Below are 19,439 nucleotides of genomic sequence, written 5' to 3'. Positions count from 1 at the left end.
AATGTGGGATTTGATGCCTGTTTTTAAATCTCTGTTTCTGCCACCCAGTCTCTGTGTATCCCAGGCAAGCCATTTAGCCTGTCTGACCCTCAGTTTCCTTGCCTGCAAAATAATTCCTACTGTACCAAATGGTTGTGAGAGCCTAGCACAATGTCTAGCACATGTTGGTACGTGACAGAACATTCCCTGCCATTGCCACAATAGTTTCCTAAGAAGTCTCTTTACTTTCTTCTCACCCCTGCTGGTCTGTCCTTTTCTTACTTTATAAGTAAGAAGACAGTATATAAAGAGTATATAAAGAGGACAGTCATCTCTACGTAGATCACTGTGTAGTGGCCTTTTCTATTTTTTGGCTGTTTGGCATCTATATAATATTCCATTGAATAAAAATACTATAATTTATTTGCCCAGTTTACTGTAAGTAGACCATCTGGAAATTTCCCGAGTTTGTACTGTTACATACAACATTGCTATGTACATACTGATGATACACATGCATGTAGGTTTCATCACGGTGTCAACCAAGAGGGAAATTTCTGGGTCATATGAAACAGCTGTCCTCAACTTTAATAGATAATGTCAGACATCCTTCCAAAGTGGTGTGCTAGCTCACCCATCAACTCACAGTATAGAAGACTGACTGTTTCTCCATAATACACACCAATGGGTTCTTACAGCTTTGCCATTCTGTAGGATGTGTAGTGGTGTCTCACTGCTGTCTTGACAACATTTTTGTTAGTTGCAAATATCTTGTCTTCTACCTCTGTCCCTTGTCTTTGCATTCTCCTTATAAAACCTTTAGTGGATAAAGTTCTTAATTTTAATGCTGTTAAGAGTTTCTTTTTCTGGCTGCTTTTTCCATTATCATTAGTGCTTTATGCTACTTGTTTAAAAAAAAATCTTTCCTTTCCCAGGGCCATAAAGATATTCTCCTATACTGTTCCCTATACTATACTACAGAAGCTGTATACTTCTCAGAGGTGTATGATTTTGAATTTCACATTAAGGGGTTTAATCTAATTTGGAGCTGATTTTTGTGTTTTATGGGAGGAATTCTTATAGAGCCCCAGTTGACCAGGTTTACTAGCCATTTCTCAATGACCTGCATTCTCACCTTTGTCCAATATCAAGTGTCCAGATACACGTGGATCGGTTTTGGGGGCTCTTTATTCTCTTTCATGGATCTATTTATTTATCCTTATACCAGCACCTCATTATATTGATATCTGATAATGTAGGTTCTTTGTATCTTATTTTTCTTTCTTTGTTTTTAATGTTTTATTTTTTGAGAGAGAGCAAGCAAGCGAGCGCATGTACATAAGTAGGGGAGGGGGCAGAGAGAGGGGAACAAAGATCCGAAGTGGGCTCTGCACTGACAGGCTGACAGCAGCAAGCCTGATGTGGGGCTTGAACTCACAAACCATGAGCTGAGTTAAAGTCGAACGCTCAACCAACAGAGCCACCCAGGTGCCTTGTGTACCTTATTTTTCAAAAGTATCTTGGCTATCCTTGGCCTTTTTCCATTCCCATATACATTTATAAGTTTTGACTTATCAAAAACAAACAAAACAGTTAGGATTTTGATCTGTTTCAGTTTGGGGAAGACTGCCATCTTTACAATACTGAGTTGTCCAATAGAAGACTGTGGTAGATCTCTTCATATTTAGATACCTAAATGTTTCACAATAACATATTCAACTTTAGTGTAGAGGCTTTGTACATCTTTAGCATGATTTATTTCTAGACACATAATGTTTCTTAACACCTTTATAGAGGTAAAATTTGACATATATGTCATATGTTGACATATAATAACTACACAATATTTACAGTGTATGATTTGATAAATTTACCATATACACCCTGACACCATCACTATAATCAAGATAATAAACATATCCATCACCCGCAAAAGACTCCTCATGTCCATTGGTAGTCTTTCCTTCCCAACATCCCCCCTCTCTCCTCTGTACCCAAGCAATCAATAATTGGCTTTCTGCCACTAGAGATCACTTTACACTTCCCAGAATTTGATATAAATTAAATCATATAGCACGTACTCTTNGCTCATTTTAGCCACTCTGACTGGTGTGAGGTGGTATCTCAGTGTGGTTTTGATTTGTATTTCCCTGATGAGGAGGGATGCTGAACATCGTTTCATGTGTCTGTTGGCCATCTGGATGTCCTCTTTGGAGAAGTGTCTGTTCATATCTTCTGCCCATTTCTTCACTGGGTTGTTTGTGTTTCGGGCGTCTACACAACTGTTTTGATTCATTTAGGTTACAGTGCGTATCAACAGCTGCTTTTTAGAAAAAACCTTTTATTTTGAAATAGTTACACATTCACAGGAAGTTGCAAAAATAATGCAGAGTTTCCCTGTACCCTTTACCCAGTTTCTCCCCCCTTGATCTCTGCATGCCTGGGTGCTTTCTGTCACTAATATCTCTGCTCAAATACAGTTTGCTCTGACCAGACAACATAATCTCATCAGCCTGTGGGTCTCCATCACCTCTCTCCCTGTTATTTTCTGCCTAGAATTTATTAACAGCTGATCTTTCTCATTTGTTTATTAATTTGTTTATTATGATCTCATCCTATTAGAATATGAATTCCATGAAAACAGAGACCTTGTCTGTTCCTAGTCAGTGACTAGAATAGTGCCTGGCATCAATAAATCATTGTTGAATAATAAAATACTAAATCTCCCAGCAACTGCATAATACGGATATTGTTCTGTCTATTTTACAGATGAAAAACTGGGTTGGGAAAGACAAAGTGGCATGCCCTAAACTACACAGTTTGTAGAAGTGGTGGTGGGGTTATTGGGTGCAGAGATGTAAATCTCTGATTTATATACCCTTCTTTAAAAAAAATTCTGAGACAGGAAGCAGGGCAGAATGAAGCTGATTGTATCTATGTTCTCCTATAGCAGTAGCTCCTGTTTATATCATAGACTCCGACCTCAGTGCGCAGACCAGGGACAGCTAACACCCCAAGTGGTCAGCCCTTGGGGTCACTGGCCCCTGTAGCAGTGCCAGGGCCTACAAGTCCCAGTGTGGACTTCCTTACTTCCTAGAAAGAGCAGGCAATTAATTTCCCCCATCCCTATTCATGCTTATGGGTTTTTAAAAAATGAATTAATACTTCTAGCATTTGTTTCTAAATCTTTTTTTAAAAGAGGTATTATAGTTCATTACCGTTGATTGCAAACAGTTTTCTTTAAACAAGTCAGTCTTGATGTTGAAACTAATACATGACTTTTTAAAATTAGTTTTTGGGCACTATTTACCATTTAGAACACTGGAGAACAACTTAAAAAAAATTTTAATGTTTATTTTTGAGAGACAGACAGAGACAGACAGTAAGGGGAGGGAGGGGCAGAGAGAGAGGGAGACACAGACTCTGTTTATTTTTTAATGTTTTTTTATTTATTTCTGAGAGAGAGACAGTGTGAGCAGGGGAGGGTCAGAGAGAGAGGGAGATACAGAATCCAAAGCAGGCTCCAGGCTCTGAACTAGCTGTCAGCACACAGCCTTATGCGGGCCTCAAACCCATGAACCGCGAGATCATGCCCTGAGCCGAAGCCGGAGGCGCAACCAACTAAACCACCCAGGCTCCCCGGGAGACACAGAATCTGAAGCAGTCTCCAGGCTCTGAGCTAGCTGTCAGCATAGAGCCCGACGTGGGGCTCGAATCCACGAACCATGAGATCTCATGACCTGAGCTGAAATCGGATGCTCAACCAACTGAGCCACCCAGGTGCCCCCGAGAACAACTTTTTAAATAAAAAGTGGATAGTACCTCACTGGAAAACTATTCTAAGAAATAGATTACTTTTATATCCCAAATCTACATATTTTTAGTTAAGGCTATATTAAAAAGTTAATTTCCAAAAAGACACAAGCTTAAGAAATCATGATGAAAGTTAGCTGGATTTTCTTGAGAAATGAAATTAGAAACAGACGGCACTGCTTACTTTTCAGCAAATTCTGCTTTGCCAAGTTTTGAAAGGAAAACAGCTTAACGGAGTTTTCCATGTTGTCTCCTGGCCTGGGAGAGTCTGGGGGACTTGCTCCTTTCTGACAGCCTACTTTATCATCGCTGCTTCCTGTCACAGCTGAATCTATCAACATGATGGCTTCACATACTCGCCGTGCACAGCCTGGCTTCACATACTCACCGTGCACAGCCTGGAGCGGCAAACCCCGGCTGAAGTAGAGAGCCCCCCCCTGCCTCTTCGACCGAGCTGTGGATTTCAGATCTCTATGTGCTCCCGTCAATTTGCATGAAGCTAGTACAAGAAAGGAACCACATCACTTACTCACGTCTGTGAACTTTTCTGGAACAAAAACCTGGCACATCAGTCGGTGACTTTATCCATTACAATGTGAGTACCCAGTAGCAATTTTTCTTCCAGAGCTTCTGATCCATAGCCAAATGTATGATCCATCAGTTGGGTCATGTTGCAAACTTTGTATTATAATCAACACTTTGGAAAATGTATCATCACTGTCCTATTCTTCAGAAGCATGATTCCTGTGAGGTTAGGGAAAAGAAATGCTCCAGTAAATCCTCTTTCCTACTGCCTTGAGCCAACTTTTTAAGCTGCCCTGTCCTTTCTGGGATGGATAAGTGAACACTGGGCCTTTTCCGCTTAAAATTAAAAAAAAAAAAAAAACAACCCATAAAAACAAAACGTGTGCAGTGTATATATATCATTTAGAAAATACAAAAAGATAGAAGTATTTTAAAAATCACCCTTTGGGCGCCTGGGTGGCTAAGTCGGTTAAGGCTCTGACTCTTGATTTCGTCTGGGGTCATAGTCTCAGGGTTCATGGGATCTCTGCGCTTGGGATTCTCTCTCCCTCTCTCTCTGCCCCTCCCCAGCTTGTGAACGTGCTCCCTCTCTCTCTCTCTCAAAAGAAACTTCAAAAAAAAAAAACAAAAACAAAACACCCTTGATCCTCCTGATTTCAGATTTTTTAAATGTGTGCATAGAGAGACACATCTTGACAGAAATATCATTTTATTATTATATATGTTGTATGGTAACTTTCTAAAAACAATACAGTTGACCATTTGGATATATCACCAAAATTTTTTATCTAACATGATTTTTCATGGCTGCATAGACTGTTTCACCTACCGGTAGAGAGACTGTTCACAAGTATTGGCTATTACAAACAATGAGAGATGAACATGCTCATTACAAAATGTTTTCTGTTTCTTTACTGTCTCTTTAAGGATAGTCACACAAGTGCCCGATACAGTTTCTCAGGCTTCCCTCGCGTAACCCCGTGCCACACGCACTCCTGTCCACACCGCAGCCCACCCAGCCAGCTTCGGGGAGGGATGGGCCAGACGACTGCTCAGGCTCCGAGCAACCCGGGGTAGAGGGCGCGCAGTGTGCACAGCAAGCCGTTGAGTCTGCGGTCCCACCTAAGCCCTCTAGGGCAAAGGAAGGGATCCCCAGTGGACGAGAGCACGGAGGAGGGTGGGCCCATGGAAGGGGTCACCTCTTGTCCCTGCGTGGCACAGGCTCTCTCTTTGAACCTTGCTTTGCTCATCTGCGGAATGGGGACGGGTTCCCTTGGTGACGGAGACGCGTGTATGTGGCGTCTTCGGGGTGCACAAAGCCGAGCCCCGCCTGCGGGAGCGCCCCGGCGCCTGCAGGAGACCATGGATCGGAGAGCCAGGCAGCGCCGGGAGGACGGCTCGGGGCCCGCAGGGGGCGCCGCGAGCCCACCGCCCGGGCCGCAGCGCCGGAGGGCGGGTGGCCGAGCCACCAGGGAGGAGAGGCTGGAGCCGCGCCGCCAAGCGTCCCGGCCCGCACCCGCATGGGGTCTTCGTCTCGGGGGTTTCATTTCCCGTGCAACAAAACCTCCAGCAGCCTAACAGGTCCCCGCTTGCAGGCCTTGGCTTTTTCCCTCCCTGCTGAGCCCAGCGACCGCGGGGGCAGTTCATGGGCTCCAAGTCTTGGCTCCAGGGATTCCAAACCTCCGCAGGGAGGCCTCCGCCTCCAGGGAGCCTTGCTGGACTCTCCGGGGGCTGAGAATGCGTGGCGCCCCGGGCGGCGCCTGCTTCCGCGAGTGTGCGGCCCACTTCCTGCGTTGGGCTGTCCCCGGGGGTGGGGGTTTGCTTCCCTACCCGAACTCGATTCCCTTATTGCCACACGCAGGCGCCCTTTGCCTCGGGCCCATCGTTAGAAGTGAGGGAGCCACCTCTCCTCCCCGCAGAGTGCAATCAAAGGTTCTCAGGAAGGGTCCATGTTGCACTCTTTAGCCTCTTTGCTAAAGGTCCCACTTGGGGCGTGTGTGTGTGTGTGTGTGTGTGTGTGTGGTGTGTGTGTTTGTGTGTATGGTGGTGGTGGTGGGGTGTTTCTGCATCTTTGTGGGAATTTGTGCAGCATGTCGGCAGGGTGTTTGTGGCAGTGTGACAGTACGCGTATTGTGAGAAAGCATCTTCTAAATGATCTCCGTATGGGGACAGAGTTCTAAATGAACTCAAGTGGGACTGGAAAAGATTCCAATCCTTGTTACTTAAGGATGTAGGTAAAATAGCCAAGAAATCTGAGGGCTGGGGATTAATACTGTATTCGCAACTACAGGCACCTAACCTTGCGCAATGTCTCAACCATTCTCAACTGGTCTTCATTGCCACTTTGGTAAAAGATAATTGTTTAAATGGAAAATCTCTCATAAAAATATGAAATGAGCATGTGTCAGATTTTAACTCCTTGATTAGCGAGAGAATAATATGCTAAAAAAGTCAGTTCAAAGGACAATACAAAAACCAGATACACCTACCATCAGTCAGGAATAATGAAATGAATTTGTTAGTTGATACAAAATTGGCTCCTTCCTCTGGCGGGGGCAGGGGGAGGGGGATCAATTACGCCTCCACCAGACAAAATTTATTTGCATTGCGATGGACACGAATCATTTGTATTATTTTCAGTTTTCTACAATTCACAGACTCAAAGACCATGAAGGGTGGAGAGTACCCTGAAATGATAGCCTGGAAGGGCACATTAGCCCAGTATTCCATAGGGCACTTTTCTTCCCCATTTCAAAAAAATCTCTCACACTTTTCCCTGGCAATTTATGCAACAGTTAGGTTGCATAAAGACTTTTTTCAAAGTTTTAGTAGTGCAACTCTTTTTCTAAGTGAAATCTTGCAGGAAGTCCGTGTGTGTGTGTGTGTGTGTGTGCGCGTGCGTGTGCATTTTAAATCTCAGTTAAAATCATTTAGTATAGTTAATTCATGCTAGTTGTAAAAATGTGGAGAAGTACAGATGGTTACTAAAGAAAAAAATTAGTCTTCCTTCTCTTCTCCCTTCTCCCTCTTTTTCAATTCCAGAGCTACCTACTATAAAAGATTTCTGCATACCTCAGAAGATACCCTCTACATATATATAAACATGTGGTTTTGAAAACAAATGAGATGAAAACAATTTGCTTTTCTGTACTTTCTTTTTTTTTTCCATTAAAAATATGTTGTGGACATACTTCCATGTCAGTTCATAGAGGTCCACCTAATCATTTTAAGTGGCTTAGTAGTATTCCATGGTATGGATACCCTCAACTTATTTGGCCTGCTTCTATTAATGGATATTTTGTAGCTGTTTCCAGTTTTATGGTATTATAAACAAATGCTGCAATGAACTTCCTTAATCAGTATTTTTGTGTGGTGATACATCTGTATCTATCCATAAAATGTTAGGACTGGAATCACTGAGTTTAAGGACAGGTGCATTTAAACATTTTGACATATATTGCCAAGTCACCTTCCCCAAAAGTTGTAATCATTTATTTTTTTCCCCTGCCAAATGGCATATCTTTACATTCCCACCAAGAGCAGGTATTATCAGACTTTTAAATCTTTGCCAATCTGATAGAGGGAAATGGCACCTCATAATTTCAGTGTACTTTTCTACAATTATCTTTAGCAGTTAAAAATCTTCCCCTTGATGAGAAATTGCTTCATTGTTTATGTGACTTTCCTCTGGAGAATAGCTCACATGGCATAATTTGAAAACCCTTGAGCTAGATTGGTTCCCTAGGATCTCACATTCCAGGAAGCAGATTCTCTGGAAGTGGGTGTTTGGCTCTGCTCTGTGTCAGTGTGGAGCTTCTGTGTCCCCTCTGTGGGTCTGTGTGCCAAGATGTTTGAGTGCCAGTGTGTCCATGCCAGTGAGTGTTCACGTCTCCTTGGCTTCAGGGGGAACAGAGACCTCACAATAGCACAGGTTTCCAGGGGAGTCATGTGGTCTCTCCCAGTTGGGGAAGAAGAGCAGCTGGACTTTCTAGCACTGCCAGTGAGAAAAGGACTGAGGACAGCAGCAACCTCGTGCTCTCTGTCTCTCTTGCCCTACTCTGCTTCTGCTGGGGTGCTGCTCCCTTCTCTCTGCAGACCCTTAAACCTGTCCGTGGGCCCCAGAGTAGCCACCCCAGTCTGACTCTGCAAACCTTTCAGGAGAAGAGGCCATTGCTGCCTGGAACAGTGACTCAGTTTCTCAAGAAATCACTACTCGGTGTGACTGGGGAAGAGAAAATAGCCACCAGCAGCTGTTGGTAGAGGCTGATGTAACGGTGATAAGTCTCTGCTTTGTAACCTGCTCCATTGTTTGGGAAGTGGCTGGAAGCTTGATTCACTGTCCACTGGCAAAGCCAGCTGTGCATCTGGAAGAAAGAGCAGAAACTCAGGAGGGAGACGGACCTGGGTTCCAAACTGAGCTCCGCCACTTATTAGCTATGTGGTTGAGGGTCAGTCACTTGATTTCTCTGAGCCGCATGCCCTCATCAATAAATCGAGGTTAATGGTAGCCACCTTGTGACATTATTGTGAGGATTAAATTAAATAATATATGCAATGGATCTTAATAAGTACNCGAGAGTAAGAGTTTGATAATCACACTTTTCAGAATGAACATCTCAAAGAACATCCCCAAACACCAGAATCAGAGAGGGTTCTTCGTCCTTTGGTGCGCCCATTCAACAGCAGCCTTGTGCCCATGTACTCTGTGAGAATGGTAAGATCTGGCTCTGCTTACCCTCCTGTGCCACTTGCTGCTATACACTTTTTTTAAAATACTGTATTTTTTAATTTTTAAAAATATTTTTAAAATGTCTTTTATTTATTTCTGAGAGAGAGAGAGAGAGAGACAGCATAAGCAGGGGAGGGTCAGAGAGAGAGGGAGACACAGAATCCGAAACAGGCTCCAGGCTCCGAGCTAGCTGTCAGCACAGAGCCCGATGCGGGGCTGGAACCCACAAACTGTGAGATCATGACCTGAGCTGAAGTCAGGGGCTTAACCGACTGAGCCACCCAGGTGCCCCTAAAGATTGTATTTTTAAGTAATCTCTACACCTAACATGGGGCTTGAACTTACAACCTTGAGATCAAGAGTCGTATGCTCTACTCACTGAGCCAGCCAGGTTCCTTCCCTTTTAATTTTAACCACATCTATCCTCCTTCATGCCTTGTGCCTTTGCTCACATGACTCCATCAGCCTGGAGCCTCCACTCTACTCACTCTCCACCTGGCAAACGATTACTTATACCTCAAGGCGTTATCAGGGCCAAGGATATATTATTTAACCTGACATATCTGCCTATTGTCTGGAATGGAGAACGTCAAAGTGGAGTCCTACCGTTATCATATACAAAAATCAAATTCCAGATGGATTAAGGGCTTAAAATGTAAAAAATAAAATACTAAACATCTGGCAAGATAAATCATGATGCAATACTAGCATATACCCGCTAGGATGGCTGATGAAAAAGTCAGATGCTACCAAGTACTGGGTGGATATAGAGCAACTAGATGTGTCTGACATTACTGACATGAATGTAGTTGGGAAAACTGGCAGTATCTACAAAAGCTGAGCATACACATAGCCTGTGGCCACAAAATTATGCAATTGGGTAAATATGCAATGAAATACGGACATAAATTCACCAAAAGTATGTACAAGAATGGTCATAGCAGGGCTATTTGTAATAGCCCCAAATTGGAAGCAAACCACATGAGCAAAACAAATTTAAGAAATGGTGAGACAAAAAAAAAATAGTAAAACAAATAAAGTGTAGTATACTTCTATAAAGGAATACAGCGGAATACAGCAGAGCCATGAGAATGAATGAATTACATGAATGGATCCCACAAGCACAATGTGAGCTGAAGCTAGACACAGATGAGTACAAACGAATGGTTCATTTGGATAAAGTTTAAACAGTAGCCTATGATGTTAGAAGTCAGGGTAGAGGTTAATTTTTTGGAAGGATGGTGACTGGAAGGAGACACAAAGGAGCTTTTAGGATGCTGGAGATGTTATGTTTCTTGATCTGGGTCCTGGTTACATGAGTGTGTTCACCTTGTGAAAAATCATGGATCCATAAAAATATATACACTATTTCATAAGTGTGTTATACTTCAATAAAAAATTTTGGCAAGGAGGTCTCATATAAATAAGGTTGAAGACCTTCTCAACCAAGGTTGGAAAATGTGGAGATCTAAATAATAGATGTTTAGATCTATATATAATCTATATATATAATCTAATATATAATCTAATATATATATATATGGAAGCATTTTTATGGCAAAAGATAGTGCAAGCAATGTCAAAAGACAAGCAGATTTGGCAACAAAAAATTTGCAATGCAGATGATAGACAAAGGTTAAAAGCTGTAATATGCACAGAACTATCAATTGATAAGATAAACAACCCAATAGAGAAATAGACAAAATGATATGAATAGGCAATTCAGAGAAGGAAAATATCTAACTGTATAGAAAGAGGCTCAAATTCATTAGAATTCAGGAGAATGTAAATTAAAGTAATAATAAGATACTAGTTTGCACCCTCCAGGCTGGAAAAATTAAAGAGAGCTTCTACATTTATTTTATGCAGAAGAGAAGTGTGTTCTTAATCATTGCTGGTGGAGATGTAAATTATTACAGCCATTTTGGAAATCAATCTGGAAAAATCCATTAAAATTAAAAATACATATGCCCCTTGACCTTGCAATCCCACTCCTGGGAATCTATTCCAGAGAAATAAAAGCATCCACCTAAAGGCTCGTGTACAAGGGTGTTTATTGCAGCATTGATCGTAGAGGTGCATGCATGATGTGTGTGTGTGCCGACACACACATGGGCGCACACACACAAACGCAGCCCAAAACAAAGCAAATACTTCCCAGCAGGGAAATGGTGTAAATGACTGTGCTCTCCCTTAGGGCTCACAGTCCTGAGGCTGGGGGTAAGCTGCGGTCTTTTCAGTCCACAGGAGGTCTCCTCCTGGGGCACTAGACAGGGGGGCAGTTGTGGATGATTAGAAGCCCTGTACTCCTGCCCATAGCTAGCAGCACTGATTCCATGGCAGAATTTGATGGAGTGATCACCTGGGACAGAGGCATTCCTACAGCACCTCTTGGCAGGGCCTTCAGGATCACAGAAGGGACACCAGCAAAGGAGGATCACAGGGGTGGCTCTAACAGATATTCACTCCGGGTCACACCAACAATGGCTTTTTAAAGCCATAGCCAGGCAAAAATTTCTTACTAATTGAAGGGATCAATTGCAAATAATTATTTCTAAAAACCGCGTCTCCCTTCTGATATTTGTGGTCAAGTCACGTCTCCATCCACCCGAGGCTCTCTATCTTAAGTGAATTAAAATGTGGGGGGAAGTCGCTAAACTCCAGTCAGCTCTCAGTGGCCCCGGGGCGGCCTTAGGAAGGCAGCTCTAAACAGACCTCCTAAATGGAGGCCCACATAGTATGTGTGTCAATATTTAAAGCTATAAGCCACGCCAATAAACTCTTAGGTAAAAATATTTTATCCTCCTGCCTTAAAAAATATGCCCTTGTGAGATAAAAAAATTTTTTGATGTAACACTACGATTTTTATAAAAATAAAAATAGGCAAAGCAGTAAAGGAGATATAATTTAATTATTTTTGCACACATTTCGATATTCTGTTGATCAGCTGCTGCTGTGTAGGTAAGCAATAAGATCAAGATACACATAATTCACAAATTATTATGTATCCTTTTATTAACTTAATTTCTCTTGCCTTCCTTACTGCAAAATTGTTACAATCAAGATTTTTGCACCATTTATGTTCTTTGATGGTGAGGCCAAATTAGACTATCTTTTTTGAGTTATAATTCTTAGGTAATTTTAAAAATTGATTTCAATTTAGAGAAAGTTTCAGAAAAAAGTAGGATATTGTCACAAAAAAAATCTTGAAAAAAATTTTTAAAAACATTTATTTATTTTGGAGAGCGACAGAGATCGTGTGAGCGGCGGTTGGGCAGAGAGAGAGGGAGACTCAGAATCCAAAGCAGGCTCCAGGCTCTGAGCTGTCAGCACAGAGCCCAGTGCAGGGCTCAAACTCACAAACCGTGAGATCATGACCTGAGCTGAAGTCAGACGCTTAACTGACCCAGGTGCCCCCACACACAAAAATTTTAAAGCCAGCATTTAAATTTGGAAATGAATCATGAATTGTACATATCCTGTACCAGTATTTTAATGGAGTTCTGTAATGAATTGATCGCGATTGCCCCAAATCTCACAAAATATTTTAATATCACAACATAAATTTCTGCCTCCTAAACTGTAAATTTCACTATCTCTTAAAGTAGTATCCAGATTGATGCTACGATGCAAAAAATTAGCCACACACACTGCATCCATAGTTACGTATATGCAGATTATAGAGGTAACTTGTGAATATGGCAAAATGTTCCTCAGTCACCATGTGCACCTGTCAACACCACACTAATTTGTGAGCACGTCCTGGACCATGAACTGGAACACACAGAGAAGCATGAAAATGGACGTGTACCCTACTGGGAAATGCTACTCCACTCTGTAAGAAACTACTGCATTCGTGCTATTTGAGAAAAAGGATTTGACAAGTTAATTAATTTGTCTTTTTTCTTACTTAAGTGCTTCTGCCACTCAAATCTTCCTCTTACTCTGAGGCTGCGTCTGTCTCCAGTGTTGGCGGAAGCACAGCCCAGAAACCTTTGTGACATTCAGACACAGTTTATTTTTGTGTTAAGGGCACGGGGGCAAAAGACCAAGGGCAGCGTTTCACTAGGGCCTGAACGGAGTCGGTGTTTAGGCTGCGGGCTGCATGATGCCAGTGCTGCGCAACAGATCCCGTGCGCTCCTTAATCACTTTATGTTTGGAGTATTCATGATATGCAGGACCTTCTAAGGGAGGGGTTCACAAATTAGCTGTGGTGCAGGATCGGTTTTCAATTTTCCAAGCCAATCCAGGCCAATTCTTTTGTACAAATCCAATAAAAACAAATCACTAGAAAGCAATGAATTTTAAAAAATCCATACAAAATATAAGGCTAACGCTTTAAAGATTCAACAGATATAAAATTACTCTCAGTTTCTGTGTGTTAAGACCCCAGTAACACACCATTTGTGGGCTGGTCTGTGGACAGGCCATTTGTGGCACTGCTCAAAGTCCCAGAAGCTGGGGTAGGGACCCCTCTTGCCTCTAAGGGTGGTACCAGAAACCACCAGCCTGAATCCGACCCCACTGTCTTTTTCAATCTTGGTTTGAGTACCTAGACTCTGAGGCTCTCATGTTAGGCCATCATCAAGTCCTCTGTCCTCTCGTTCTACGCAGGTATAGATCCCCAAGGTTTCTCCATTGCCACAAGCCTCTGTGGCCCCTGCTTCTCCCTGAGTCACCCACCACCGGTTTATGATGAGGGACCTTGAAAGACATACCTGGAGCAGAGACTTCTGAGCCAAGGGTGGCACTGAGAATATGATGTTGCATTTGACACAGGCAGGACCTCTCCAGCTCCAGAGACTGTTGGGAGAGGAAGTCAGGATCATTTGCACCTCGAAGTGAGAGGATACAGCTCCGTCTTTGGCAGGGCCACCTGCAGATGGCGGGTTCATTTCTGGGGTTAAGAAAACTGCTCACCTGTCCTTCCTCTTAGGGGCTGATGCTAGAACCTGGGGCTGAATTGTTTCACTTGTCTCTGATGGAGAAGTCAGGATGCTGCATCCACAGCAAATGGTCACGCATGCTGTAGGAAGCAGGAGATATTTGAATTTGAGTTGTTTATTAAGATCAGACCAGAAAGCCGATTGTAGGGCCCCAGACAGGCAGCTGGTGAAAGAAGACCATGTAGAGCTGGTCAGAGCTGATGTCTCACTATAGTGAGCAGAGCAAAAGGAAAGGGAAAGTAGGTTCCCAGAATGCTCTGAGCTTTCTCAGTAGAGGTAGGAACTCCCACCCACCTGGGGTCAGCAGCAATTCCAGAGCTTACATGCTTCCAGCTATCCTACGTAGGACAGATACATGCTTCTAAAATTTCTGCATGTTTTTTTAACCACTTACATATCTTTTATGACTTAGTTCAAATTTTCTCTCCTTTTCATTTCTCCTTCTTATAGACATTTTTGCAACAGGCTTAGCTATATGCATTACAAGCTACTGGTGATTCACTCAAGCTTTCTCCTCTAATGTTTTAAAATTACAAAAGGAATTCAGAAATATAGAAAGTGGAAGTCTGTATTCATCATCCCTACAGTCCTATGCTCCTCAACCTTCCTCCTAAGAGTTAAGGATTTTTGCCAGCTGTTAACAGTGTGTCCTTGCCAAGTCATGCTGGCATTTACAAACACCTGTCTCATCACTCACCCCAGTGAAAGCAATGCCATGAGCAACTCTATGGAGAGGCCCAAGTGGAGAGGAATTGAAGCTGCTGGCCAGCAACCATGTGAGTGAGTTTGGAAGCAGGTCCTCAAGCCCTCACCAAACCTCCGGATAACACTGTAGCCCTGGTCGACCTCATGACTGCAATCTCATGATGGACTCTGAGCAGGACCACCCTAAGGAATTCCTGACTCTCTGAACTCTCTGAAACTGTGTGAGATAACAAACGTTTGTTGTTTTAAGCTGCTAAGTTTTGGAGTGATGGGTTATACAGAAGTATAATTAACATAACTTTCGTTTCTCTCCAATTACAGCATTACTTTTTAGTTCCTCTCTGTCACAAAGCTTTTCAAAAGAGTTGTCTATACTCATCATCTCCTTTTCCTTCTTTCCCCTCCACCTAATCCTATCCTGATATGTTAGCCAACGTGTACTGTCTGTGTGATGAGGATGTGATAGGGCAATGCTGTCTTAGGTACCCATTGCAGATCCTAAGAGGAGGGTTCACGTGCAGATTTATCAAGGAAGAGTCCTTAAGAGAAACTGGAAAGCTAGTGGGGGAAGCAGCACAGGGAAGAGGGGGAAGTGGAGTAAGGTTGACATTTCAGGCAGAGTCCAAGTCCCATATTAATCCTGGACAGCTCTGCAGAAAATGATACCTTAGAGTTTTTTTCCACCTTGAGGCCAAAAAGTTGAGCTTTCATACTGCCATACCAGTCAGTCATTGTGTGGGCCATCCCAGGGGCATAAATTCTCAGATATTTCTGGCAGTCTGCATGTACAGGCAAAGCAACTGCAGTAACCCAAGGGTGATAGTCTAAAGATCACAGGAGGGGCGCCTGGGTGGCTCAGTCGGCTAAGCGTCTGACTTTGTCTCAGGTCATGATCTCATGGTTCGTGGGTTTGAGCCCTGTGTCAGGCTCTGTGCTGACAGCTAGCTCAGAGCTTGGAGCCTGCTTCAGATTTGGTATCTCCCTCTCTCTCCGACCCTCCCCTGCTCACTCTCTCTCTCTCTCTCTCTCTCAGAAATAAATGAAACATTAAAAAAATTTTTAAAGATCACAGGAGCAAGGTCTTGGAATAAAAACACCTAGACAAAAGGCGGGGGAAGAGAACAGAGAACCAGGTAAAGGATTTAAGGAGAGCTAGGCAAAGTATAGTCAATACTGGCCACAGCAGAGCTTCTTAAACTTTAATATGCATTCGATTCATCAGGGGCTCTTGTTAAAATGCAGACTGTGGCTTCATAAATTTGAGATGGGGTTGAAATTCTGCATTTGTAATGAGCTTCCAGGTGATGCTCAAGCTTTGAGTAGCAATGAACTACAGTACTATTCGTGGGAACTTATTATAGGAACTGATCCTTCAGTGAAGGACTATCATGCATTTCCTGGTTCCCTACTGCTGTGGATCAAATCACCCTCAAAACAGAGTGATCTAAAACACAGTTTACTATCCTGTGGGTTGATTGGGCTCAGCTCAGTGATTCCCACTTGGGGTCACTCATGCAGTTGCTGCCAGAAGTTGGCCGGAGCTGTGGTTTCCTGTGCTGAATGTCCAAGAGGGCTCACTTACATGGTTGGCAGCTGACACAGGCTTTGTCAGGGAGCTCAGGTGGGGCTACTGACCATCACACCTTTGCATGGCTTCTCCATGTGGCTGGGGCTTCTCACAGCCATGGTGGCTGTTCTAAAATGTACCCAGGATTTGTTAATCAGATATGGTAGGACATGCAGACATGGGAATGACTGTCATGGAAGAAAGAGTTTATATTCACTCTAGATTCCTAGAAACAGGGGGCACAACACACCATGCAAAGTCGCATAAAAAAAGCACCGGGGTCATTGGGGAGGCAGAAAGGAGGGAGAGGAGAGCATGGCCCAGAGCCTTTACTGGGACTTTCATGGGAAAGCAGAGTAGATATGCTGAGTAAGTTTAGGATTGGATACTTAGAATAATTTTGGTCTCTGGCTATAAGGGTGGTCTTTCGTTGTCTGACACTTGGCTCTGTGGTGACTTAGGGCAGGGGGAATATTGGCTTGGTGTGTGGGAATTGTATAAAGGAGATGGTTGGGAAGTGGGGGCTCTGGATAATTTGGTTTGTATATCAAAGCCACACTCATGACGGAGGCTCTAGAAAAGAACTAACCCTAGGAGGGGCAGTCTCTCCAGGATCAAATGCCAGAGCATTAAGAATATAGAAAACGAGACAATACAATCAATATAGAAGTTGCATTCTGAAAGGGATGATCTCAAGACTGACTGTCCCAAGAGGCAGGAAACAGAAACTACATGCACAGTTAAAAGCTGTGCCCAGAACTGGCACAACATCACTTCTGCTGTATTCTGTTGGTTGAGGCAGACACTGGACAGCTCAGATACAGGATGGAAATAAACTCCTTTTCCTGATAGGGGTGTGGCAGTGTTACTCCACAGAAGGACATGTGGGAGGGTTGATATTGAGGTGGCATCTTTGGAATGTACAATCCGTCAGCTGCATATCCTAATCAGTATAAGTATCTATATAAATGTCTGACAACATCCAACTTGGTGGAGTCTGCAGGTAAAATGTTCCCAAACAAAAATATGCCAATGTATGAAGGCTCTGCACCCCCACCAGTCCGAGTAGCCGGAAGTCCAATCCTTCCACGGGTTTCACTGCTGGTGTTTCCAGTTTCCAGGGATGCAGTCAGCCTACAAACTACTCATGGTTCTTCCTCACTGCTGCCCCCTGATGGCACATCAGAAATCAGACACTCCTCACCAGTGGGGACTCCGAACCCGTGCTCCCCACCCTCGTCCTACCCCAGGGGACCCTAAGTCACAGGCTTAGATTCGAGTGCCATTAAGGTGAGCCTCTCCTAGGGGTTCTGAAATGAGACATCTGGCTGGGGCTTCCCAGCATTGGAATGTGCTTTTCTACTTTCTCCCGTTGAGTGAGAGGGATAGTTATTTGTTTTCCCCAGGAACACACATGGATACAAACAGATACTGAAGACTCAGCTCAATTCTACTGCCGACAGCTTTCAGGCCCACCCTTGTGGAAACAGCTATTTTGGATGGAGCAGGTACCCCAGCTTTCCCAGCTGGAAATGAGTGGGCAAGGCTTGAAGAGGAGAGGAAGGATGTGGTTGTCTCCTTTTCCCAAGGCATGTGGGAGCCCAGTGACTTCCCAGTTGGAATGTTCCGTGACTTTAGATTTTACAGAAACTGCCTTCAGGTGATTGCTGCGTGGACATCTTTTCCTGTGAAGATCAATCATTCCACTTTCTTACTTTAGTCTGAGCCTCTGGTGGTGGTCTGGTGAGGCCTGCACCCACTTCTGGGTAGAACTGCCCCTACTAAGGCTTTCAGAAGGACCTCAGGGCAGCTTCATGTCTGCCTGGAGAGCAAAGCCCAGAGGGCTCTGGGAAGATCCCGTGGCCAGAGTGACCACTAAACCTGCTCACTCATCCTCAGCCAAGCCTTGAACTGCTCCTCATGGAGTTCTGGTACTCCTTCACAAGGGAAAAAGGTGTGACTTCAAAAAACATCGTTTGTTATTTACAATCACTCCCTGCATTCTAAAGGGTATAGAGCACAAAGACTGTCGAGAGGGTCCTGGGAGGGAGCCTGCAAAACTGGAAGTAAGGCAGGCAAGGGTTAAATTGCTCTGCAGAAAGAGAAGGAAGTATGTATGTATAGGCGGTGGTGGGAGCAGAGACAGAAGTTCAAGGGCGGTGGTGGGTGGGAGGAATTTGTGTGGCTGAGAAGAAACTTGCAGGGAGAGTGGAGATGTCTAACTAAAATTTTCGTTGAGTTGCTCTGTGCTTCACCATGTGATCCTCTGTCTCCCTTGTTAAAACTTCAGGACAAAATGCCTCCACTCCAATGCTTTGAGCAGTGAAGTTTCTCACTCCAATGCTTTGTGCAGTGAAGTTTCTTTGGAGGAATAGAGTGATACAAGGTTGGCGAGGGGTGGACCAGAGGCTCCAAAGTGGGAGAGCACCAGGCCCAGGTTCAAGGTTACATGGAGCCCTGGGTAGATCTACACTGTGGTCTCCAGTCTGGCCATTCCCTTCTTTAAGGAAAAGAACATTTAAAGGAAGGACACAACCAGGGCAAAAGGTGTGTTTGGAAGGGAAGGGAGAGACCTGTGTAGGTGGGGAATGTCTGAGATGTTGGGAACGGTGAGGAACAGAGGTGGGAGATGATGTTGGTAAGTCGGTTAGGGCTCTGGGTAGGGCCTTCCTTACCTCCCACACCAAAGGTTCTCCCAGATATCCTGGTTAAAGTCTAGGGTAATCCAATAGCTCTCAGTGCGGCATGTGGCTCAGGCTTGATTCAGCATTATGCTCAATGCAACACAGTCGTCTTCATCTTCATTGTGTAATCCCCGTAAGCTCCAATCATTCACTAGCTTCTTCCAATGGAACCCTAGGTTCTATAGCCAGGAAAGCTCCTGCAGGGGCAGCCAGCACTTGGGAGCTTGGCCAAGGCATTGGACAATCCTAGGCTACTCAGGACAGTTAGTCAGGTCTATTCCAGTGGGGGGTGAACCAGTGGTGGAGAGAGAAATGCCCCTCTGGCTGCAGGGAGGCCTTTTCGGACACCTCACTTCCCCCTGTATGTTCTTGCAAAGGTCCCCAGAGAGCTTCCTGGCAAAGACTTTTCACACTTTATAACTACTTGGCAAGTAGTTGACAAATCCTTGTAAATACCTGCAGATTAGTCTGTGGAAATCCAAAACTTTAG

This window comes from Crocuta crocuta, unplaced genomic scaffold, assembly GCF_008692635.1.
Source record: "Crocuta crocuta isolate KB4526 unplaced genomic scaffold, BGI_CrCroc_1.0 scaffold130, whole genome shotgun sequence".
Classification (NCBI taxonomy): domain Eukaryota; kingdom Metazoa; phylum Chordata; class Mammalia; order Carnivora; family Hyaenidae; genus Crocuta; species Crocuta crocuta.
Note: the sequence above shows the minus strand (reverse complement) of the source record.